The 20746-nt window shown below is 46.3% G+C and overlaps 1 protein-coding gene across 1 annotated transcript in view; it reads right to left on the bottom strand.

Annotated features, from left to right (window-relative positions):
- LOC119177370 (neuropeptide F receptor-like) overlaps positions 1–20746 on the bottom strand; it is a 440672-nt gene that overhangs the window by 253113 nt on the left and 166813 nt on the right. The gene's annotated exons all lie outside the window — the stretch shown is intronic.

Genomic DNA, 20746 nt, shown 5'->3' with positions numbered 1-20746 from the left:
AACGATTGTATAATACGGATATTTGTTTTCTTATCACATGAAATATGAATTACATACCTTTTACTGTATACTGTTTTTTTTTTGTCAAGGCCAGTATCCTCATTGAAGATACCAGGCAAATAATTCTCTAAGGCGAGACACTGACGCAGGAAATTTTTACATTTCATCAGCTCTGGTCTCTGAAGTCTACATTTGATCTTGTCGGTTAAGTCCTATTGCTTTCGATATTCTAGGTCTTAAAATGGCTCCTGGTTTCTGTTAAGCAACAATAGCTACCACTCACTCAGTTCTTCGATCAATAGTGTACCTGCGCTATGCTTATGCCCCTAAATGTCGCCAGGTGACTCGAGTCTCTTACGCACTGACATGCAAGTAATCAAGTGATTGGGAAACAGTGGCATGTCCAGAGCACCGACCGATGTGACTTAAGAGGCCATACTCTCTATGGCCTTTCAGATCGAGGTCTGGCGCTGCTTGAAAGCCCCTTTGCGCAAACTTCGATCGACGTCCAGTCACGTTCGAGGGAGCCCATTTGCATTTCCTAAGTGCGATTTGACTCAAGCACGAAGCAACGCAATAAGGACGGCTGCAAAAGTTAAAGGGCGGCCCTTGGCAATTAAATTCTAGTTACGTACGCGCGTGGGCGGGCAATGGTTATCGATCGCAGAACAATGCGGAACTTCGCAGAGTTCATCTGTTCAATACTTCTCTTCTTACATGTCCTCGTACTTTTAGATAACCATGCGAAACTGCGCGAAACAGACGTCATGAGATAAGCGGCGTGGCAACGTCAGGAAGTGCCACAACACTTCAAAAACCATTCTCCCTGGACCCGTTTCCAAACATAGCCAACTCTATAAGTCGCCTTCTATACGTAACGTCAGGTTTAAGCGCATGTCACTGAATCTTCTTTATAAATTAGATGGCACCATCATTTGTACAACGTTCTCGTCTGTAGACACCTAAATGAATAGAATGCTAAACGTAGCTATATTCAGCTACTTTGGGCATAGACGTTTTTTTCGTGTGTTTATTATGTCATTTTTTTGAGTTTTTTTTTAAATCCTACATGTTTAAATTACTATTACTGTTACAAATTACTATTACGTAATTTACTGTAATACCTCATTCTTTCAACTCTCACCTTCATGAAGTCAATTAGTTTCATAAGCAAGGCACCATCCAATTCATGGCCTATCCCCCTGGGTAGGTTGCGCCAAGCTGTTGAGGAGCTAACCAACCATCATCAGCGTGTGCAAGCTCGAGCTCGTCTCGAATAAAGCACTTTGTCATAAGTGGTGGACGATGCTTCTCAATCCGCAAGTCCTCTCACGCGTTACAACTGAAGCTCCACTCGCGTCGTCATCTAGTACTACCTGCAACGTAGCTCAACACAATCCTGGTTCGTCCGACACCGCAGGCCCACTGCAACTTCCGCCGTCCACTCTGACCATCCACAGCCACTACCGTGATCCGCCAGTGTTCTGGGCTCTCAAACGTGATGACGTTCAAGAGTGGCTACACACATACGACCTCGTCAGCGAGTTGAACAGGTGAGATACCTCACACAAGTCACGTACCGTCCCTTTATACCTGTCTGGTGTTTCGAAAACTTGGTTTTGGAACCATCAACAATATCTTCCCAACTGGGACATGTTCGCACGACAACTTGGTCTGGTTTTCGACACTCCAACTGCACCCGCTGAGGCAGCAACAAAGCGCCTGCTGAACGCATGCAACTGCCGAGTGAATCACACACCTCCTACATTGAAGATGTTTTTGCTTTGCGCAAGCACGTAAACTCATCAATGCCCCAATCCGACCAAATACGTCATATTTCCAAAGGCATATATCATCGCATTCAACGCCTTTGCATCGCAAAATCCTGCCACGACTCAAGAACACCGTTTGCCACAGACTAGATGAACTTCATTCTCTTCGCCTCTGCTATGATGCCTCGAAAATTCGTCTTCCTGCGGTACTCGACATACGTGTCCTGGTCCGCGACATCGTTCGTGAGGAGCTTCGTGGGCGCTGCTCTTCCTGCACTCCACCATCTTATCAAGCCTCAGCTCCAACCAAATTGCGGGACATCATTTGGCAAGAGATGGCGTCCATGTCACATCTACCCTGCTCTGACAGATCCAGTCTTCGTCAGGTACCAACGTACACCGACGTTGCGACACTCTCAGCAGCCACCACTGCCCAATGGCTACACCCAGCGACCATGTATACACGTGGCTTCAGTGTGACCACCGATGCGTCTGCAGCCGTATTACACCACTGCACGTCCTCCACGCCCGATCTGTTGTTACTGCAGCTATAGGGGCCACATATCTCGCTTTCGCCGAAGTTTCTAACAGGACGAGCAACTTGGCTACGCTCCAGAGGAACGTGGACGCTTCCGTACACCCATAATCTACCAGCGTACGCCTTACCGGTATTACTTTCAGAGGCCGCCCTCTTCTCCTTACAGTATGGTTATGCCTGTGAACTCCCATGAGTCTCGCCACCACTCACCTTCTCCACATCACCGTTCCATGTCGCCCCTGCGACCCGCCTTCAATGTCCTCATTGCACACTCGGAAGACTCCTCAATGCAACTTAGAAGTGTGGCAGCTTGGGCTAGTTGGTATGGCATGACGGTAGTTATAGCGCGAGAACAAAATGACGACACAGAGACAAAACAAGACATGCTCGTGTCTTTCGTGTCCTTCTTGTCTCTGTGTCGTCGTTTTGTTCTCGCGCTATAACTATCGTCCTCAATGCAGTTTTAGGTGGGGAAACTGCAACACCCGGACAGCCAACGATTCCTCTACACAGACCATCGAACTTGATAATAGTGCTAGTAGAAGGTGTACGCGTCGAAGCTCTAGTAGATACCGGCACTGCTATTTGATTGTTCTCTCTGACCTTTGTTCCTGTCTCCGCAAAGTGACCACACCATACTCGGGCCCATCTCTCTTAGCCGCGACGAACGCCATTACTCGTTCACTCGCCCACTGTACAATTCGTGTTTTCATAGACGGTATTCATTACTATATTTTCGTTGCAGTTTGCCGTGAGTGCACGTACTAACTCATTTTGGGGTAAGATTTTCTGTCAGCATACGCTCCTATAACTTGTAGTCAGCGCCTCATCCATCTCAATACCATTGACTCTTCATTAGGTGAACACGAAGGGCGCATTTTGCCTCGTCCGCACCTCAGAATATGTTCTTTGTGTTCTTTGGCCATCCCAAGAAGTATTAAGCGTTAATGCATCAACTCTGTGGATGGCGACGTGCTTCTACTACCCTACGGTGACACCATACATCGGGGCATGCTGCTCAGTCCAGACTTCGTCGGTTTTTCTCAAGGGTCTGCTCTCATTACTGCCTTAAATCAGACCCCCCCTCCCACCATTATTGTTGCCATGTGTTTCATCAGTCACTTGCGCTATTGACCCGCATCCCCTTGCAATTCCTGACCTTCCGAGTCGAGAATACCTACCAAAGCCAACCTCACCATCACTTAACTCTTCGACACCTTTGTCGGCGACGATAGGCAATGATCTGACAGCAGCCCAGAGTGAAGAATCGCTGAACCTATCGAACCAACATCTTTCTTTGTTCGACGTTCATTCCGCTGTTTCTGGTTTGAGAACTTCCACGACTCATCGAAACCAGATTGACGACTCCCGAATTATTCAACGGCCACCACACCGCGGTTACCTTGCAGAACGCAAGATAATCGAGGAAAGCGTCTCAGATATGCTTCAACAGCATAATATACGTCCCTCCTCGAGTCCATGGTCCTCCACAGTTGTTTTGGAGCAAGAGAAACACGGAACAGTACGTGGTTGCGTTTATTACCAGGTACTGAAAAAATAACGCACTGAGATGTTTATACTCTCTTACGTCGATGACACACTAGATTCATTGTATTACGCAGAGTATTTTTCCAGCCTTTATCTGCGATCGCGTTACTGGCAAATACATCGAATCTGACAAAAAAAGACCACTTTTTTCACCTCGCATGGGCTCTATGAATTTAATTTAATGCTTTTGGACTTCGTAACGCGCTCGCTACCTTTAAACGCATGATCGGTAGCGTACTGCGTGGCTTAACGTGGAAAATCTGCTTTTGCTCCTCGTCAAGGGCGGATTCAGCTACTCATTTTTCGTTGGGGGGGGGGGGAAGGGTCGCTTAAATTAACACCGGAGAGAGGGGCGTGCTCATTACTTTTTGTTTTTTTACTAACACATGATTTCTAATATCGCAAAAATACTATTATTGTGTGCTCAAAGAGATCCCACTCATTTGTCCTAATTGGTGAATGCACGTGGACGGCAAGCACCTAAGAGAGGGGGGGGAGGGTAGTGGCAGGCTTTGGGGAGGGGGAAGCGATTGCCCCTATCACCCTCCTTCTGAATCCGTCACTGCTCTTTGTTGACATCATAACGTTATCGTCTACCTTTTCGCAACACCTGCAACGTCTCGAAGTTTTAGCTTGCCTTGCAAAAGCTGGTTTACAGCTGAATTCGAAAAAATCCACCTTTGCAAGCAAAACGATTAAGGTTCTAGGGCACTTAGCAAAGAAGGAAATCGACCGTATCCTGAGAAGCCTGCCGCAGTCCTCGAGTTTTCCGGTCCATTGCGTCAAAAAGCCCTGCGCAGCTTTCTCGGCTTGGCATCCATAGTTTGGGTGCTTCATACGCTACTTCGCAAAGCTTGCGTCTCCACTCCATCAACTGCCCGCAAGTAACGCGGCATTCGTCTGGAGCGAAGACTGTGAAAAGGCTTTCGTGGCGTTCAAGCAAGCCCTGACATCCGACCCGGTACTCTGTCACTTCGATCCAGACGCACTCACGATTCTTCACACTGACGCTAGTGGTCACGGTCTCGGTGCCGTTCTACTGCAGAGTGACAAGACCACACGCGAACGTGTCATCGCTTACGCCAGTAGTGTTTCGACTGCTGCCGAGAAGAATAACACAATAACCGAACAGGAGTTCCTCGCTATTGTATGGGCGGTACAAAAATTTCGCCCGTATCTATACGACCACCACTTCACAGTCCTTATCGACCACAACGCATTGTGCTGGCTTTTGTCGCCAAATAACTTATCGGGCCGCCTTGGTCGCTGGGTGCTTCGTTTACAGGAGCACAATTTCGGCTTCGTCTGCAGATCTGGTAAAAAGCACCAAGATGCTGATGCTCTTTCTTGCTGCCCTCTACGCAACCATGATAGTCCATCGTCACCACATTCCATCGCGGCTTTACCCATCTCGGGTCTCAGTGTGCTAATATCCGGCCGCTCATCTATTCTTGTGTCGCATCAGCGCGTTTACCCTTACTGCAACTCTCTAAAAGCACGCTTAGAAGGCGCCTCCGAACGCCCGACTTTGCCGACAACTTATCAATTCGAACTTAACTGTGGTTTTTTAGATAGCTACATTTACCAAGCTGAAGGAAACAAATGTGTTCCAGTTATACCATGTTGTCTACAACGTGAAGGTCTTAAACATTTCACGATGATCCTACTGCTGCACATATCGGTTATCAGAAAACGTACGACAAAATATGCAGTCACTGCACCTGGCCTGGCCTGTCATCAGCTATTGCCAAATATATTTCCTCGTGTGGCTCATGTCAACGGCGGAAGCGACCTACTACTACTCCTTCTGGCTTTCTGGAACATCTTCCTTTTTCCACTTTGCCATTAGAAATCGTCGGGACAGACTTGTAAGGCCCCTTTCAGGTGACCTCCAATGAGAATCTTTGGATTGTGACGGCTGTTCACCATCTAACCCACTGCGCGTAAACAGCCTCGCTGCACGCTGGTACAGCCACTCAAGTTGCAACTTTTTTTCTGCGTCACATATTTTTACGCCATGGAGCTCCACGTGCTCTGCTCAGCGACCGCGGCAAGATCTTTCTTTCTTCTAATGTAGCTGAGGTTCTGCACGCGCCAACACCATCCACAAGAATACTTCTACTTACATTCCCCCGACAAATGACTTGACAGGACGCTTTCATCGTACCCTTCCAGACGATTGCCATGTACGTCAGCCCCCACCACATGAACTGGGACGCCATTTTGCCAGTCGTGACGTTCGCCCACAATACGGCTACGCAACGCACCACTGGCTTTTCTCCCTATTTTCTGGTCCATGGCTGCTCCCCGAGTGTAACTCTAGACGTCTGCCTTCTTTTAGCTTCTGCTACCTTAGCAGGCCCTTTATCCGCACAATGTTTGTCTCGCCTCGCGCACTACCATCATCATCTACCCTGAATTAACACCGGCACCACCCAGAAAGCTCGCAGGCCTTGCTGCGACTCAACACACCTTTCTGTCCCCTTTTCTCCAGGAGACGAAGTTCTTCTCCAAACTCCGGTGCGTGTTCCCTGCTCATGCGAAACATTCCTCAGTCATTTTATAGGACCTTACCTGGTCATTGAACAAACGCCCCCGGTAATTACCACATCGCACCACTTATGGCTCCCTACAACCACCGTTGCCGTGGGAAAGGAATCGTGCATGTTTTTCGACTGAAGCTGTATACCAGACGTGATTTTTAATACTGCCTGTCACGCGGCCTGGAGGCCGTTTCCAACATCATGGGGAATCAGTGTAAGCGCCATCACTGATTCTTCTCTATCAATTGGACGTGTCATCATCACTTGTATAACCTCCTCATTTGTAGATACCATCATCAGCGTGTGCCAGCTCGAGCTCGTCTCGAATAAAGGGCTTTCTCATACAGGCCTTAGTTAGCTCAAGCGTGTATGGACTACTGCTCAAAGACAAAAATTAATTACGATCAGTAAATTAATATCCAACCTCTGAAACTTGAGCCTTATAGATGGAAATGTGTTCGAGGGGTGTGTGTGTCGTCTAAATTAGAAATGCCACGAAAGTGTCATTACCGTGTACAATATAATGACATGCTGCACATGCAACTTGTGGCGACATGAGAGTCGCACAACAAATCAACAACCTCTACGGGCGAGGGACCGTGATTTGAAGCAGAGATCCGGCAGTGATTTCAAAGGAAAGAACAGCGAAGCGAGGCGCACAGTGCGTGGGAATGACGGTCAGTCGAGTGTCTGGCTGAAAGTCTCCGCAGGCTCCCATCTGGTACCTCGTCAAGTTCCTGTCTGGCGTTGGCAGATGGTTGCAATGATACCCAACCGAAGGCAACCGGCGTCTCCCGGACAGCGACTAAGCTCGATCTGAAGACACACGCCTCAAGCGAGTATACCTGTGGAGCCTGTTAACGTGTCGAACCACGTCATCTTTTGTAATCGTGATGCGGAAAGCACCCTGAGGCAGCGAGCTTTCGGCGTTAAACATGCGCACCTTTCAACATCGTCACTCGTGCAAATCAGGTCCGCACGTCTGCTCCTCGGCACCCCACATCAAAGCCCGCAACACTGCCGCATGGTGTCGCACCTCAGAGCAAGGCCGGCTGCTCGCGCGCGCTCTACACGGACGCGGACGCGACTGTACACCTCGCGGCGCGTCAACGATGTCCGAATGCGAGCTACACATGCGCGCTGTCGCGCTCATCCCGGTGCCACTACCGCCACCTCGTGAATGCGTGCGTGACACGCGGGAATCTCATATCGCCGACGTGGCGCACTGCATTTGACGCACGCAGACGAAGAAAAGAGCGATCGTCCCCGGCAGGGTGGGGGGAGGGGGGCATTCATCAATCTCTTGCGCGGAGGCATTTTTCATCGGCGCCCGGTTAGTGGTGCTCTCCTTGCTGTGCGTGCGAATAAAGCTGTCAGCGGCGCGACTGGCCGCCCGTGGCGTAATGAACGGCCACCTGCTGAGAGTGCGTAGACGCGCCGCTCTTCCGAGAAACGAAGCGCGCGCGCGCGGCAGCCGTCTGCGTGCGTGGCGGCGCTCGAGGGCGGCATCGGGGTCGCGACGCGCGAGACGCCTGTACGTATGCGTGTGCAAGCTGCTCGGGTCGCGCTTGAGGTCAGCCCGCCGGTTCTGGAAGGCCCGAAAAGGTTCTCGAATAACAAAAGGCCGGGCCTCGCTTTCGATGTGCATGTGAAGTCGATGAGAGTCTGTAATGCGATAGAGGCGCCGTAAATAAATTACCACAAGCTCGGGTAACTAATGAAGAGGAGCTCGGGAACCTTAGTGCATGGCCTGGGGTGAAATCAACAGTCCAAACGTGAATGCTTTATTCAGCCGCGTATACTCAGAAAATTTGCAATTGATAGCAACTCTAACGAGTGTGGCATCGTGAGCACATGTTTTGTTGATTGCTGTCAAACTCACGTACGCAAAAATCCATGAATATTTAGATAGTTTCGAGAAATGCACCCGGAAATCTGCAAAAGTAAGCTAAACGAATTATATTTCCGCCACCTTCATAACTGCTTTTTTTTTTGTAGAGGCACTCAACATCAGACGACTAGATACGTCAATTATGGCTGTATTTAAAGAAACAAAAGTTAACTTTTCAAAAATTGAGACAGGCGGTTGGGTCAAACGGGAGAAATTGGGTCGTTCAAGCTAAAAGCGCACTGCCACCTTCAGGTTCGAGAAACTGGTCTCTGGTAATGATTGTAGGTGCATATAATGCGTGCGGCAGTAAGTGCCTCAATTTACCTTTTGACCCGACCACCTGTCTCCGCAAGATAAAAAAAGTTAAACGATTTATTTCTTTATTTACGTTCATAGTTGATGTTTGTAGTAGTCATAAACTGGATACCACTACAAAAAAGTAATTAGAAAGGGTGTGAGCAAATATTCTCTTTCACTTATCATAAATGACATTTATACACGTATTACCTGCACTATGGCTATATTGCTTTATATATGCCTCGGGTTCAATGTAGTAAACATTATTATCGAATAAGTAACTGCGAGCATACACAAACCCATATCTTGTATGACCTTCTATTAAAAGCAATATCCTCGATGGAAAGTAATTTGCTGCTTCAGAGGCGGTCAGCATACAAACAAAACATTTTTCCAACTGCAATTGGGCAAAAAATTGTACTCTTCCATCTTGCACGGCACACAATTTAGATTTCGCAAGAAACACTGTCACGATAAGCATTTCTTAGTATTACACTTGGTATTGCAATAGGTAAGTATTACTTCATCAAGATAACAATACTTAGTGTTTAAGAAAGTCGAGCTTCAGTGATGCTTACCGATTTTTCTCACATAGTACTAGCACTCGCTCATTTTGCCAGACGTTCAGCTAATGTTGCCAATATACTCTTTTGTAACAGTGTAACAAAACAATGCATGCATACTACACTACCTCTCTGCCTCACTGGAGTGACTTCATCCCAATATATACAATAGTTCCCTAAAAAAAAAGCTTGCAGCGAACATGTTTTTTTTCAGGAAGGTTTAGAAAGAGAGGTAGTAGGCGGGCTCGCAGTAATCGTTAAGCTAACGTCTAAATAACTTGTATGCCGTCTGCCACCAGTCCTGTTTTCTTGGATGATAATGACTGGACGTAGCCTGTGCCACTTGCTATCTGTGGAGGACAAGCGAACTTTTGATAGCGTCCAAATGGGATCATCGTATCATTCTGCCTTTTTCATACCAAGCACTCGCGAATCAGCCCTTCAATGCTAAGTGTAACAAGAAAGTTATGCACTGAACTTTAAACGACAGTTTCGTATATAAGCGAAGTTTGAGCAGTGTGCGTCGTCCTTGGAGACAACGTCCCATTTCACAGAACCACTGGCGCATTGTATTGGCTAGGAACTAGGTGCACAGCTAGCGGGAATGAGCGAAACACACGTCAACAGGCCCACACACGCAGACAGTGGTTCGTCTATGCAGCGCCCTCTATACGGCACTCTGGCACCGTGTCAGTCGCGTCAGAATGAAGCACAGAGTGAGACACCCCAGCCCCCCGACGTTCATTATACCAAGCACAAGTTTACTACTTCGTACCATCCCCAGTCAAATAACCTCACGGAGCGCTTCAACAGGACCCTAACCAATATGCTTGCCAAATACGTTGCGCCAGACCACCGGGATTGGGACGTTCATTTGCCGTATGTGATGTTCGCCTACAATTCATCCCGTCACAACCCTGCCGGCTATACGCCCTTCTATCTCCTATATGGCCGGAGCCCGACTCTACCCTTAGACACTTAGCTACCTGCGGCCATTGGATATGCCGGGGAAGCCATTGCCCGCGCCGACCACGCGCGCCATGTCGCCCGTAACCGTCTACAGGCTTCACAGGCGCGCCAACAACAGCTCTACAATTATCACCATAGGGACGTGCACTTTTCTCCGGATTCTCTCGTGCTCCTCTGGTCACCTACTCGGCGTGTGGGTCTGAAAAACTGTTGTCGCCCTACACTGGACCATTCCGTATCGTTCGCCAAGTGACAGACGTCACGTACGAGATTGTTCCAACCGATCCAACAAAGTCATCGTCAGCTCCGAGTGACACAGTTCACGTGGCTCGGCTAAAGCCCTATTACCCCCCTTCAACATCACCTGCGTAGATTTAGCACCGGGACGGTGCTTCTACCACCGGGGTTTATGATACATAACAGCCGCTAAACACGGCTGCATGAAAGAGGAGGACGAAGTGAGTTTTCGTTTGATGCTGGACTGGCGCCATCTTGCTCGTCGAGTTCTGTGCGTTGTAAATAGATTATTAAAGAAGTTACTCGTAATCATATATAGCAGGAGCTTAAGGGGTCCTATACGTATAAGAAAAAACAACAACAATCAGGTGCGCGTACGACAGAGCAGTACTTTCAGCATAACGTTTGAGCCGTGGCACGGCCTTCGTCAGAGAATGAAGAGTATAGAAGGCATATGCCTGCCGCTTTTAAGGGCCTTTGCAATCACACAATCAGTAAGAATGGAGACTAGGAAATACGTGAGCAGACCCCAAACAACATAGACAACATAGCAAAATCGCTGTCAGTGAAAATTGGAATGAAAATTGTGATGAACGTTACTACCCAGAAAGAAAGGGAATGCTTCCGCCGCTTTCGATGATTGCGGATGTAAAGTCAATTTGTTATTAAGGTAAGGCTCACGAACTTCTCGGTCATTGTGAGCTTTAAACCCAGAATGCAGTATTGGGGCCTATTTTTTTTTAATTCCACAAGTATTTTATGGGCTTCCTAGAACACAATTTTCTTCCAATGTGTCATTTAAAATCTTCTTATAAAAGCGTTTTATCGATAATAATCTCTTAATATGGTATCATGGTAAATTCAACCTTCTTAATTTTAATAATACCCACCCAAACATATTGTTCTCGCACTCATACTCGGCTACCAGTGTCAACTTTCTTGACGTCGCAGTAACACTGCAAACAGAAATCGACAACCAAACTCTGCATAGGAAACCAACCGATAGAAATCAGTATCTTCATCTCCGTAGTAGTCATACGAAACACTGTGAAACCAGTATTCCATTAACTCAGACCATTCAATTCAAACGCATCTGCTCTGATAACAATGATATAGCTCGCAACTGTGAACACCTACGAGGTAATACCCCACAAGAATCACTGACAATGCCCTCAAGAAGGCGGACAACATCAATCGCAAAGAGTTGCTCACCAGTAACAAACGATGAGCAAATTCTTCACATAGCACTGTTTACCTCATCCTTACGCACTCAGCTTCGGTTCCTATTGTGGTCAATATTCTCAAAGCTCGCCACTGCGTTTTGCTTCAAAGTTATCGCCTAAAAAGCATTTTTATGAAACCATCAAAGGTATTTGGATGATAAATTAACATGATGACTTAATATAATCTAAAGTAACTAATCGGTCCAATAACAAAGGCTCTCATCCTTGCAATAAAGCCCGTGACAAGGTTTCCCCACACATGTCAAGCTCCCATATCGCAACTATATCACCACTAAAGCTTTTCCTGAAGAATTCACTGAGGCTTTAGTTGCGACAACCCAAATGTTATCTACATGCCTAAGTGCTCCACTTGCCGCAAGCAATACGGCCAAACTGAAACAAAGTTCAGGTTACGTTTGAACAACCACATAGCCCATGCCTCTAAACATCTTCCTCTACCACTGACGAAGCATGTCCAGATGCCAGGGCACTATTTTGAAAAAAAAAATATGAAGTCCAAATACTTTAATCTGGGTTTGGAACTCACGATGACCAAGAAGTTTGCGAGTCTTACCTTATCAACATAGTGAACAATTTACACACCGGCATCAACGAAAGCGTCGGACGCGTTAACGTTTTTTCTGTGTAGCAATGTTCATCACAATGACGCGCAAAACCCCCCACCCACCTTAGGTGCTTTTTTGGCCCATTTTTTATATATGTGTGCACGCAGTAGTTTGCCTCCACAAATGATGTTTACACCTCAGCTACTAGCTCCATTTTCTTAACTGTTCTTCTGGTAACCTCCTGTGTGCGTAACATACGCCCATGATATTAACTCCAACACTTATTTTTTCTTAATCTTTTGCGTGTCTTTTTCGCAGCTTAAAACGTGTTTTATTCCTTAAAACATTTGCCCTGTGCAGGCTACGTGCTCATACTTTGAGTTTCTGACTTCAACCTTGATGCTCGGCATTCGTAGCAAATTATGTTGTCAATATTGTTTCGGGACTGCCAAGGCCCTTTCTAATCCAAATTTTGGCTGCTTCTGTGCTTTGACCGGCCCTCAAAAGGGCCCGGTGTGCTACTGCCTGGTTACACCACTGCCCTGCCAAACGTTGTGGACGTGACAGACGTCTCACGAATTTGTTCTTTAATTATGACTGCTTTGCTTGATGACTCAATTATCAGCCTTCCTAATGTGATGCCCGATCATGCCTTTCCTTCTCACCACCTCATACCTTTCGATGATTTGCACGCCCTTATAATTGCTGACGCACGATTCTTTGTCTACATTTTTCCTGCGCTTGTCGTTGGTGTGATGACATTCCTGGAACAGACGCTCGCACATACCCACCCATCATGCCTGGTTGCGCAAGGATCTGCTGAAAGGGATGCATTAAAATTGCGCAAGGGCTTAACATAGAGAGAGAGGTGGAGAAGACAGGCGCGAGAGAAATTACGAGAACTTTGAGCATCACGCTCATGTATACTCAATACCCGTCCGGACAAGTAAGCCCCAACGCTTGCAGAGGAAAGAAGAGCCCTGGGCCAATAGATGGTCGAGAGAAATTAGCCACCTCCCCGACCCCCGTACAGCACAGGTTCACTCCGTTCAGGACGAGATACGCAGACTATTGAAAACAGACTCTTCGAGAGCATTGCTGACAGGGGAATGCAGGGATAGTAGACAATGGCGCTCAAGTCGTCACGGAGAGCACGAAGAAGGGACGCGCCCCCATTGTCCGGTCTCCTTCTAGCGCACCGGGCTTCCTATTATGAAACCGTCCTCCATGTACACGTGTTTCCCGGTGCCCACTCAATGACCAACCGGACCCCATCTTGGAACGAAAGCATCGTTTTTCTTTCGATGGCCACTGTGGAGCACGTATCGCAAAGACGAAGAAACTGCTTGGTCACTTGCCCTGGGCTTTTGTTCAAGTGAGCCCTTTCATTCAAGAGGGACAACAGAGGTGCCTCGACGTGCACCCTCGCAGGCAGTGGGAGCGTTGCGCCGATCTTCTCTGGTCATCACCAAGACACTCAGCGACGCTGACCCTCGGTGTCGTACGGGATCTGGATTGATGAATCTCTCTGCCACTGACGATGTGTCAAATACCAAGCGAGAGATAAAGCTCGCACCCGTTGATTGATAGTACAGTGTACACACGCCTGACACGCCGAGACCCATACGCTTTGAACGTTACATTGGATGAGGTAAAGAATACTGGCCCGCGATTGCCTGGTACACGTAACCAAAATTGTGTATCCGGCTACTGCGCAATTCATTACAAATGTCACGACGGAGACAAGAGAGAAATCAAGAATGTTGATTTGATTTAGCCGGCTATCTATTGCGAACAAGACGAGAGAAGACGAGCAAGGAGACGATAGCAATAAAACAGAAGAAAAAAAGCGATTTAATTGGACGCACTTGAACGGGAAAAAATCGGTTTCCACGCACATTGAGGAGGTAGAGGAAGTTCCCGCAAACCCAAATGAGGTCGCGAACAAAGCCACGCGAAGATTAACAGACCGCACAGCTTCCGATATCTTTCCTTACCCAGGCCACATGGACGCACTGTAATCGTAAACAAAGTGACTAAACTCAGTACAACAAAGTGACTAAACTCAAAAGACCCCGAGGAGTCACCCTTGGGCTACTCCAGACCAAATCCTATCCAAGTCCCGCGTTCCTTCACGAAATATGCCCAGATGTCTTCCCGAACGACCTGTGCTCGGCACGTGGTGACGCCGCCACATTAGAGCATATCGCGTGTCAAGACGTGGACTCGAGCTTTACACTGGAAGAGTGGGAAATGCTTCTACGCAGCGCCGCTCTCACCGATCGGCTCACGGCTGTCCAGCGGGCCTGTGAGGTGGCCGGCCGGCTCGGCTTGCTGGTTCCTACGTGGGACTGAGCCAGGTGCGTGACTTTTCGCAGGGCCAAAATAAAGTTATTTTTCCTCCTTTGTTTTCCTTCAGTGAATTCGAAAAGAAGGCATTTTCTCATAGGACGAACAATACGTAACCCAGCTACGTCACACAACTTTTCTAATCTGGCATTCATTCGCCATCATAGACCCTTGCACCATTAAAACACATAGTATTATCGTCCGAATTTCTGGGTTGTATGCATCTAGAATGTTTGTGAGCATACTATAGTTTCGGAGCTTGGTATTCTGGTTTTTGCACTCGACAGTGGGGGGCCAACCGACGTCGCCCTCCAGCGCCTGGCATGACAGCGAAATCGCGTAGGAACATTAAGGCGAGGCTGAGGTTGAGTTTTCGCTGCGAGCTGGTAGAATTTGAAGCATTTCCTCAAACGTGTGTCAGACATTGTGTACGCCAAATACAACATATGCAATCGAAGTGCGCTAAGTTCGTGCCGCGCATTTACGTAGCCTGTAGCCAAGTTTGTGCATAATACGTCCATTAAGCCTGATGCTTACAAATGTACGCTTGACTGAGCCTCGTGAAAAGCCTTGAATGTGCGCGCGTGTTTACGTTCGTTGTGAGTGCATTTTTGAAGAATAGTGCATGTGGCGTCCTCCCTCACGAATGTTTTTACCTAGGTATTACGTCGGGTCCACAGCCTGAATCAAGCTTCCATTAAAACCATTATACCGCCCTGAAGTTCTTATTTTATTGAAAGCACACCTAATTCAAAGAATTCTTATCAACTCTCATACACTCTTATAATCCTTAAAAATGAAAGGCTACATCTATGAGCTCATATTTCTACATGTAGTCAAATAAGAAGCGAATCAATAATATGTTTACTATCATTGTTGATATTTTCACAGAAAACAACTCGAACAACAAAGCTGAACATAAAAGCCGGATATACAGAAGTTCAAACGTCTCGATATGAAAGGTCCTCTTTCATTATTTTGTGGATGAGAAAATTCATATCAGATGTGCTCACCGGTGCTGTCAGGCGAGCAGACAACATATGCACTGAAAATAATAACGATTTTCTACTTCTAGCAGCGTTGTTGAATAACTAATTTGCTACCGCGAACATTTTTTCCTGTTTCATTGAAATAAATTAAAAACTCATGCCATATCGACGGAATGAATGTTTATAAACGGGCGAAACTCAAGAAGGAGAGTTCATTCATAAACCACAACTCCTTCGTGAAAAGTTAGTCCATTACATCATAAGAAAGACTTATGACTGTGTGTATATTATACAAATCAGTCTTTTCTTTTGTTCTTGTTCGCGTGTTGTTTTGTTTCTTCGTTCGTTCCTTTCATGTGTTCGCTTTGATGGCGGCTGGATTGCGAGATCCCTTCATTATTACAGATTTATAGTCCGTGAAATGAAATGAGAGAGGTTCTTGTACTGGCTGAAGGGGAAAATTTGCAACACTAAGTCTATGCACGTCCCTCGTATTGTGGTAGGTTGCATATGGACACATCTGAGTGCTTTTTCAAAAACTTAATTTGAGCGCACGCACACACACACTCACACACACACACACACACGCACGCGCACGCACACACACACACACACACACACACACGCACACACACTTCAAACTGTTTTAGTCATAGCACTTTGGCTTGAATATACAGATGGGGCACATGTGCGCATTAACATCTTAGAATTCGAACATAATAGAAGGCGTTTCTGTCTAGAATAATTCTCTCTGAGAATCGTGCGTCACAGCCACACAACCTGACATGCGCAACCAGGTGCGCATATTTGTCATCTCGTTTTGTTTACTTTTGATCGTGTTCCCTTGACCGGTCATTAATACATCTTTCGGTATGGTTGATGTTCACATTGCTGCAAGATAATGGTATCGAGTACACGACCACCAAGAAACACTTCGCATAGGGCCTCACAGCATACATAGTGCATGCTGTTGGCCTTTTATGATGTTAATACGCGCATATACTCCATGTATATACTCAAGCTTTAGGGCTATGAAATAATCAGTTAGAAGAGAGCGCTATGCGTGTTTGATGCCTGGGTGTGCGTGTCTGTATGAGAGTGAATGTGTTGGGTACATGCGCTTAAATTATTTTGAAATTATCTACCAACTAGCCCAACAAAAAGTTTTCTTACAACACATCTGCGTGCGTATTTGTAAAGCATGTGCTGCACGTTGCACTGATTGGCAATGAGGTGCACCCATCTGCCAGTCCATCTGTCCTGTCCGTCTGTTCATCTGCCTGTCTGTTCGTCCGTCCGTCCGTCCGTTCATTCGTTCGTTCATTCATCCGTCCGTCCGTCTGTTCGGCCGTCCGCCTGTCTGTTCGTTTGTCTGTCTGTCACACTAGCGCCACCTGCTGAGTGAGCTATACAAATAGGTTGTTACGAACCCGTCACAAAAGACATGCATGGAGAGACACACGGCTTTAGGAGCTTCGCCTCTAAAAGAGAAAACTGGTGTTCTTTAAAAAACGAAGGGGGGTTGGGACTGATGTTTTTGAAAGGCATTCTCGGAGTTGTTATTATTCTTGCTAGTTTCAGTAACAAGACACTCTCGCAGATGAAGTATAATGAACAATAAATTCACACGCGAAATTGGGAACTTTTATTTCACGGTGCTGGATACTCCATAACCTATAGGCAAGGCAAACACTCACTTTGAGCGTTTTTGATTCGGTTGGTGTTATTACAGCATGAACTAAATTTTATGCTGTAGCAATATATAAACCATGTTTATGTATAAAATGTATCTAATAACTAATGAGAAACTTATGCACAAGTGAAATGCTCGGTGCGAGCATTTCATAAAAACAAGAAAAAATAACGCCGAACATAACGATAGAGCAATTCGGTTCCTTCAGCATGCAGCTAGTTGGGACAAACACAACCCATTGAAAAATACACACTGAATGTGCAGGTCATTCAGCTGAACTGAAGCTCAATATCCATAAGTTTTTATTGCAACCTTTGTAGAAAACCAAGAGGGATTCTTGGGTGAGTTGATTCATGCTTAAGAAAAATGAAATAGCAAAACAAAGAAACAACGCGCAATATCCGCTTTAGCTAAGATCATTTAACGCTTACAGCGTGCTATCACTGCGTCTTTGTGTGTCAGTTCGGTAAAGCTTTTTTATCTTTACACTGTACTATACTTGTAGAAAAAATGTGTACACCACAGTTTTTTTTAGACTGTTGAGACGTTGACGCTGCCATGCGCTACACGTTATTGCTCTCTATAACGTGACCCTTGATCAGCGAATTGCAGAGGTTATTGAAGATCGTTTTTTTTTATCCAGCAGTGTACATGAAAACGTTATGAAAGCTTCCACTATACCCGGCCTTCATAACACATTGCCGGCTAGTTCTCTGCTATGCAAATACTTTTGCAGCAGCATACATAAACGAAAATTGATAATATTAGATGAGAATGAACAATGAACTCCAGATTGCTTAAAATGCCATGGCTACTGTGAAAGAAAAAGGCATGAAAGAAAAAAAACGGGAAGCTAGTCCCTTGATAGGAAAACTCAGCTTCAGGTGATTTCCAATTTCTCGGCTCCTGAACCCTGCCGCATTATAGAGCACAGTTATCTAAGCCTGCGCTCCGGGTCAAGACTCCCAAAGAGGCCCTTTATATTAGGCCGCTACTGTTCCAAGTGCGTGTATAGAGATCTTGCTTTCCTTTGAAGGAATGAGCTTGACAAAAACCACCTTACACATCCGCCGTTCCTTCCCACGCTGTAGCTTCCGCCTTCTCCTTTTATTTGTATTAACCTTTGCTGGAGCGTAGATATTGTACTTCTTTCTTGACAACAGATTTCGCGCTTCCTTATCACCAGCCAGTTTTTAATCTTGTTTGACTTAGCCCGGCGCACAGTGACCGGTTTTCATCTTCACAGTGACGTTATTTCCCGTTTCTTGATGACTCAATTTTATTCTTAGGTTGGAGGGATTTTTGTGGCGAAGAGAATGCCCCATACGCGGCCCGTCGTTATAAGGATGCCTCGTTTTTTTATCATCAGGGCGACTCAAGAAAGTGAGCAAGCTTTTTATACTCTGACCAGCGCACCTAAATTGAGAATGAGGGAAAGCCCGTTGAACAGCCGCAGACTGCGGATACTAGCAACTGAGGATATTGAGACGTCGACGCTTGTCGCTTACGTCACATCTCGTAGAGGCTTCTATATAAAGTTTATAGAGAGGCTGAGATGTAAGCGTAGTGGCGTCGCATATTTCATCTGGTTCACGCATTGGGAGCGTCATGTTCGCTGCCATGAAGCAATTCCTGACCGTTTTACGTGCGAGACACGCCAGCGAGGCAGTACTACCAGGCGCTCGATTAGAGCGACACACCTTTGCCGTGCAGCGTAAAGAATCCGAAATGTGTTGCGTGCCGCCCACGCACCCTGGGGGAGATAAACAAGTCAACAAACGCACAGCACGGTGGGTGATGTGCCAAGCCTGGTTCCTCGTGCTCCGGTGGTCCCTGTTTTGTAGACTTGCAGATTGGACCAGAGATCCGGCTGCTCCCAGAAGGGCGACGTCGCGCGAAGAAATAAGAATAAACAAAGGCACCAGGAAAAGCTAATAGAAAAAGGTGGAGCGCAAGGGTTGCCCTTCGTGTCCTCGTCGAGAAAACCGTGAAGCAACAAGGCCGATACAATCGCGTTCTTCGTCACAGGGACGACTCGTAATCCAACCTTTGCTGTTGTTACCCTCCTGATGCAAGCTGCGCATCAAGGGTGCACGAGACTGAGAAATGAAGGGCGAGCGCGGCAACTGCGGCATTCCGTGTCTGCAGACACCACTGCACGATAAACGCACGTCCCCGAGGAGCGCAAAGCGAGAGCGTCATTGTTTTTTCGTGACTCGGGATAGGGACGAGAATGAAGCAGTGTCCTCGGTCTACCTACACGAGGTCGCCTAGGGTGGTCCTGCGGGAGGTTGGGTACCCTGGTGTCATGAATAATTCAATATTAAAATCTATCCCCCCCCAGTCTGTCTCACTCCCACAGCCCGCTGATCGGCATTCAGCTTTGACCCGACCGAGAACGAGCCGATGGCGTGAACCGAACACTCCTTGACGAGGCCTTTTGGCATTCTTGCCTCTACTTGTACTGCCCTTGTACTTATCATGTAGTGTCAGAAAAACCCGTAAGGTATTGTGATGTCCTTGCTGCATTCGTGTGCCTTTCTTTGTTACGCAGACTTCCTGAAGACAAGGAAGCCATTTATTTCTTGGGGCGTATGTGTTTGTATTCTGCCAGCGTCACAATCACTTTGATACTTTAATCGGAGCCTTTTGAAGGCAGGCGAGTGCTGCGTTGATAATGTTATAAAGACCAGGTCAATAGGGATGCGCATAAGTTTTGAAAAGAAGGCATAGGCATGAAGAGGAAGTCACTAGCTCTAGGTAACAAGCAGATCGACCAGCCGTTCCTGGCCCTGGTCCCCGATTTCAGTGCTTTGTTTCGATGACGCGATAAAACATTGCGGTATCACAGATGTCTCGCACGAAATTCCAGTATAACTCCTAAATTCCACCCGTTAGCTACGCAACATAGTACATGACGTACCCAGTTTTATGCTTTCATGTCAAATAGAGGGTGGACTTCTCATATTCACCATATTTATACTTCACAGTGCCGTCTTGCTGTCTGTTGATGCTTCCGCTTCGTGTAACAGCGGTCCTTAAATTCTTCTCAACTTTCTCTGAACCACTAGAATGTCAATGTTTCGTAGGTTGAAAACACTACAGCGCAATGATTCTACATTTCCCTTTTTAGGTACAGCGTTGAGCTACTGGTCACGATTTGAAAATGCCTGCCGTTATAAGCAGGGCTGGGTGTTGTCGGAGTTATAATATTATTAATAATAATAATAATATATTATTATTAATCCTAATATTATTATTATTATTATTATTATTATTATTATTATTATTATTATTATTATTATTATTATTATTATTATTATTATTATTATTATTATTATTATTATTAGGAGACTCCGTTATTATCGGAGTTAACGTTTTATACATCCTGAGTTACCTAATTTTCAGGGTTGAATTTTGCACTGTAAGTTTTCTCATTAAAGCGTGTTGCACTGTTGTTTATATTATTCTTTTTCCATTCTGTGCTTTTTTTTTCTTGGGTTGTAACTGTCGTGTTATTAAGGCTGTTGAAGCGCACTGCTGTAAACTCACGGAAGTCTACTTCTGG

The sequence above is a fragment of the Rhipicephalus microplus genome, chromosome X (assembly GCF_043290135.1).
Source record: "Rhipicephalus microplus isolate Deutch F79 chromosome X, USDA_Rmic, whole genome shotgun sequence".
Classification (NCBI taxonomy): Eukaryota; Metazoa; Arthropoda; class Arachnida; order Ixodida; family Ixodidae; genus Rhipicephalus; species Rhipicephalus microplus.
The sequence above is the reverse complement of the archived record's forward strand: the minus strand, read 5'-3'. Positions and strand labels throughout refer to the sequence as shown.